Raw genomic sequence first — 6,545 nt, forward strand, 5'->3', positions numbered from 1 at the left:
CCATTAGTCTGTATTTCAGTGCTAGGGTTATTATCCACATCATATGTGGCTTGGATTTGACAACCCAGAAAATAGCTTCCCTGTAGCAAAGTTGCCCTCTCTCTCCAAAGAGCACAGCTGGACATTAGGGGGTCTAGGGAAGCAATGCAACGATTAATGGTCTAAACCACATACCCTAAAAATATACATGTTTTCTATAAAGCCTGCACACATCAGTGCTGCATCCAAAGAGGTTTTTGCTTTTTGCTTCCAACAGCCAGTTCCCATCTTTAAATCAGTTAAGACTAAAGTCTTGATAAAAATTTTGTGAATGCCAGAGAAGTTCCTCCATGGTTGCACCTCCCAGACTTTGATCCCCTCATGTGCTCTTCCAAATCTGCTTGTCAGTCCTGAGGATGCCACACTAATCTTCTCTGTATCATTCCAGTTTTAGTTTATGTACCACCAAAAAAAGGCCTTCCTTAATCCTAGCACCTGTGGTTTTAATCACCACAGGAAATCCTGTTTCCACTAAAGCCAGTAAGACTTAAATATCAGCAGAAGAAAATGATCAGATTCACTAATTTAAAAAGGCAGAAATATAAGCACAGTGTTTTATATACCAGAGGGTCTTGACATCTACTTACAGCAAGCATGACAAAGTCAAGACAATAGAGTAAAAGTCATCCCTTTAATCAAAATGTTTGAACTCCTGACCTGCATCTTTTTTTCAGTATTACAGCTGTTGCTTTCTATTTCTGAACTGCTCAGTGATGATGATTTGGGTTCTACCTCATTAAGTAACACACAACTGATATCTATAAATATTGTATTCCTAACAGAGCATCTACAGGAGTTTATTCAACAAATTAAAATTATGTAAGTCAAGGTAGAATATGCACCCAGATTGCACTGCTGAAGTTTTAAGAAGATTACCTATAGAGCAAGATTAATTGGCAGCAACTTCAAAAATGGACCAGCCCATAATGCCGTATTTTCAGTCATATTCTGCAGTTATGAAAAACAAACAGCCCTGGGTCTGGAGTCCTGTCTTCTTCACAAGCTGCCTGCACAGTCTGCACAGAGGAAAGCTCTAATAAGCTAATGCAGCTTCAGAAATGTTTTTTCCTAATGGTTAAGCAACACCTGTTCAAGATGATCCAAGTGAGTTTACAGAACGCAATGCATTGTTTTACATTACCTCAGGAAAAACAACAACAACAAAAAAAATCAAATCTCATGCAATACCCAGGTTTTGTGCTGCACTCACCAAACTAGCTCCAGAGAAGGTCTTTGTGTTGCCTCTCAGCCTTACACATTTTTAAACCCATTTTCTACAGCTGGTTACTGAAATCAATGAAAGCAGTATTCTTGAATGGCTGATCAAACTATACCCTTCCAGATGGATGGTTTGAGAAGAACCACCTGAGAGCACCTCCCCTATCATCCAAGGAAGGCTGTGGTTTAAGGACAGAGATCTTTAAAAGCATAAGGAAGATCAAAAGAATTGTGGTGGTTTTGCACAAATTTAGGAGTCCTATATTTTCTAGAAAAATAAGAGAAAGGTATTGTGCAAACAAGATTTAAGAACAACAGAGAAGAACAGATACCAAGAATGGGAGAACTAACTTCATTAAACGTATCAAAGCTCAATCTGTCCTTTGGACATTAACTTCTAAACTTCTCCATCGTGGAGATAGACTGACAGGTGAAATGCCTACTCTCACAAATGTGTCAATTTTAACATCCACCTCATTAACAGGCAAGTCAGAGCTTAGAAAAGCCTACACACTGGCTGACAATGCAGATGTCAGACCCAGTACCATCTCACATAAAGGACCTGAGTCCACAGACCCATTACTCCAGCCTCTTAAGAAATCAAAAGAAATTAAGTCATCAGAAGGTAGATGGTCCAGCTGTAACTGAAGTGAATGAGAACCAAAGACAACGGTCTGTCTCTGGTAAGCATAATATTGACATTATAGACAGACACACAGGTAATTCATTTCCCTTCTTACTTGAACTATTCTCTTTACAAAAAAAATGTATTTCACTTCTGCTTTAATCCTAGGCAATGACACCAAAACTTAAAAGAATGCTCTAGCAGTTTAGAAAAAAAAAAAAAAAAGGGCAATAAAATTAACATAACAGGTGGAGAGAACAGCAGTGGCACTGGCAATCCTGATCTGACCTGCTGATTGCACTGGTACAACATCAGAAAGGTGTTGAACATCTTGCAAGGCCTGATTGGTCCCTTTGCTAACACAATCCACAAGAATGAATGTCAATATATTATCCCCCCAAGCTGGATTTGTTTGATCAATGTTCTTACTGGAAGTGTATTTACCCTTAGGTCTAATAAATTATTTTGGCAGAGTAAGAAGCCCTTAAATTGAGGGTCTTGCCTGAAGGTTCTGAAAAATCTTCATAGTCTTTTTCTCTTATGAAGTGACACCCACTTGAGAATTTTATGAAGCCTTTTCTTAATAAAAAACTTACTTCCTTCATAAGCACGTAACAAGATTTCAGCAGGTACTCCCCTAAAAAACAACTGTATACAAATCTACACTATTGTTACCAACGTGTAGCTGTGTGACATCCTTTACATACGAACCTTAAGCTCTTCTGAAACTCACTGGGAGTATCACTGAGAAAGCAAACCTACACAACGGTGGAGAAGCTAACCATGTGGTTTTGATCACGCTTCATGTCCAAGGAGCACTGCGAAGTGGCGACTGTATGGGTGTTACGGGCAGGTATGTCAAAGTCTCAATTACAAAAAGCAGTAAGCTCAGGTACTCAGCCCTCTAGTAACAGATTTCATTCAGCTGCCTGACTTCAGGCACCCTTCCTGAAATGGATGCAGACCAGTATTTGTCCCTGGGCATAGGGTACCCTACATATAAGGCTGCTTCAAAAGCATATTCTTGGAAGTCTCTGCCATTGGCAGAGCTGGGAATGAGGCCCAGGACCGCTGACACCTGTATTTCTACCTGGAACTTCCTACTCTTCTAATACATCATTGCCCACAAACTTTGCAATGTATGGATTACTTGAAAAACAAAGAAAATCCTCTTTAGATAAACCGTACACAATCTGAAAGTCAATGCAAATATCCACATAATCAAGAAGGCTTTTCACTACCATTTTGCTCAGATCAAGCAAACACTTGTATTTCTGTTCTGAACAAGACTGGGAATGTTCTCCTTTACCGGGATAGAAAAACAAAGTTAAAAGCAACAAAGTGATTGAGTAGCCACAGGCCCTCAGTCACAACCTCCAAGATTACATTCATAACGCAGTTTATAAAAGGCTCATAAATGGCTAGCGGAATCTTTAAGTACTTCAGTATTCAAACGGGTTTTAAAACTATGGCAAACAACCCTCTGTTACTTTCTACTTGTGATCACACATGCCTATCAATAGACATGATTTAAAGACCCGATTAGTACATAACATCAGCAGGTTGTATATTTAGCCATTTCTAAACTATGCATTAAGTTTCTAATAAAAAGATACACTGATTACATTTCTAAGTGAACTATTTCTATTAATTATTTAGCTACTTCTGGGAACTTACAACTGTAAGAAATCCTAGTGGTATCAAACCTCAATGCAAGTCTGATCCTGGTTAGCAGTTCACAATTAACACCACATATATTGAAAACAGAATTAAGAAACACTAAGAAAATGTTGCAAAATAATGCTAAAAAAATTCACTCACTGGCATGAGAGAATGGGCTATTGAAATGACTGAGGCACTGTGAAGAAATAGTACTTTTTATGAGTGTTTCTAAAATCACCTTCCAAAGTGCCTCTTGGAAGCCATTTGTACTCATGAGATCACGTGAAGGCTTGACGAAAGTGCCCTAATTAATTTTACAATTTGATATCCAACAGATGAAACAGAAACCATTCCAAAGGACGAAGCATTACACAAACACAAGCATCTTTGGTGTTGAAGCTATTCAGCTTGACTGGAGTTTTATTTCAACATGTCCCTTAAGACAGAAAAGCAATTAAAAAGATGCCTTTGAAAACAAAGTGCTTTGTCTAAGAAATATCAGCCATTCCTATCAATCTGAAAAAGAATGATTAAGGAAAAGCCCTTAACTGCTAGATCATCTACAGGGGTGAAACCTTTGAGGTTTACATACTGACAAAAGATTAAAAGCCACTGCTTTAGAACAGCAGTAAATGAAATTGACAGTCTTCCACCATCTGTTAACCAAGAACTTGTCTGGTCTCCAGCATCTGCCACTGAGGTCCTGGATCTAAGTTTAACCTCTTATTTAGCACTAAAATCCTATCTATTTAACAAGATTCTAAGTGTCTTCACTACCTCAAGCCCTCTCCTGGCCCTGTTACTCCTTACCTCAGCAAGTCTTGAGGAAATCATTGAGCAATTTGCAGAGTTTGGAAGTGAACGACATTGATGACTGCTCTGTGTGGACATTAGCTATGCCAGGACTCATTTCATAAGAATGAGGAGTTTGTCATTTTAAGTTGTGCAGAGTGTTGTATGCCAGATGTCTTCTGCCTTCCTCCCTGGAGACAGCTACTGAGCCAGCTCTGAACAGATGTGGCTTTGCAGACCACCTTCTTCTGGAAGCATCAGATAGTCAAAACACTTTTATGGCCTCCAAACAGTTAATTTCTCTCTTTAAAACAAAGCACACACAAAGAAACCCTATCTCCACTAGGAAGCAGCTTCCAGCTCTTTTGTTCTGCTCAACTTGTGAACCCAGGAGAACCTGCCTCACAGCTGCAGAAGTGGGAGCTCTTTCCTCTGTGTTTTAGCAGGGAAGATGTTGTGGTGCAGTAGCATCAGGCACAACAGGGATACTCCACCACCACTCCTGAAGTGTTTCCCCTAACAGCAGGCTGAAGAAAAGCAAGAAAATGGTTCTCCCCCCACCTCCGCCCCAGCCAACTCATTTCCTTGCTGAAAAAAAGTTAGCACAATTAATGGGAAGAGAAATTAGACCGGAGGGTGAGACATGAGGAAGAGCTGACCCCGTGCCTTCTCTTATTAAACAAAACTTTGTTGCTTTGCATGCAATCCATAGAATATTAAATTCTACATACTCTGGAGTTGGCTTGAAGCCTAACAAAACTGGAACCACCCCATCCTTATTGGCTTTATATAGATAGGTACAGAAATATACAAAGTTGAGATGATTCATGCGCTCTGGAATGAAGGGCAGCAGCACAGCTTTGCTTAAGCAGAGATATTCATGGGAGCAGGCAAAACAGACCAAGTAACTCTGACGGCTGGGAAAAGCCGCTGAAGGTTGACCTTGGTAGCTATCGAAAAGGAAGAACATTACTGGAGAAGTGGGTAGAGAGGCGGGTAGGGCAGCTGATCCCACAGCTGAGAGAGGAGACAGGAAGGTGTCTCGGTCAAACAAGGTTTAGCTCTTCTTTTGAATTTAGTCAATTAAAGCAAAACTTGTGGAATAAATCAGCTGCCAAATGCCTAAAATTAAAATATACTGCTCTCATCCACCATAAGAGTCCTGAGCTTATTTCTGGAGGTAGTTACTAATTTAAATTATTCTAGGAGTTCCTCTGCATATGGCACAACCAAAGGACAAGGCAAAGGCAGGGTACAGTATCAAAAAACTATCCAACATACATAAAAATCTGAGTATTATGTTTCTTAAAAGGCAAGAAATGCTCTCCACCTACAGACAAAAAGTACTGCTATGTGCTCTAAATGAAATGGAAGCTCAAGGTATTTTTAGCAATATTCCACATTATTCTCAAATACACAAGGGACACTTCAGTGCTTTAATCAACACATTACTTCAAAAATGCACAAATAAAATTCATAAACACCCAAATATTCTCAAGTATTCTGAAAGTATTTTGAAATTTTTAATAGTCACCTCAGGATGTTGTAGTTCCTAAGAAAAACTAGATTGTTCTCCAAAAGCTTAATCCCAGACAGAGGCCGGTGATATCAAAGTAGAGAACAACCGTAGACTTAAGGGTGCTGATGTAATTTTTCCACACAAAGTAACCTGAACTCTGTAGAAAAGAAAGCAATGTCAGATTAGACTATTATGCTGCTTCACAGATTCAAAATTCATTGTAGTGTATTTGCGTATTGCACTAATGAGATGCCAACTCTCACTGAACAGACAGATGTCAGGCCTTCAGAAGCTGGGATAACCATATGTCAAACTTCTGTGGTTTTGCCACTTGATATTTTGGGTGTATGCCTTCATTTGTGATAATAAATATCAGGCCACATACTAATGTCTCCTCAGATATCTAATATGTTTAACACTCAAAACAGCTTGAAAATCTAAACATTTCTGCTGTTAGCTTTGAGTTCTCCTCAAAGAATTATGCTACAACATATTCCAGATGAATAGGCTGGGGATAACACAACCATTGCCAGTTGTTAGGATGGGTTTCACTGCTATTTTGTATGTATATTTTTTATCCCACAGTATACACAAAGTTCAAACCCCCTCCTCTCCTCAATGCCTTTGTTAGGAAAATCTAAATCCACTGTCCTACCACACATTTCAATGCTGAAAACTGAAAATTTCAGT

This window comes from Strix aluco, chromosome 3 (assembly GCF_031877795.1).
Source record: "Strix aluco isolate bStrAlu1 chromosome 3, bStrAlu1.hap1, whole genome shotgun sequence".
Classification (NCBI taxonomy): Eukaryota; Metazoa; Chordata; class Aves; order Strigiformes; family Strigidae; genus Strix; species Strix aluco.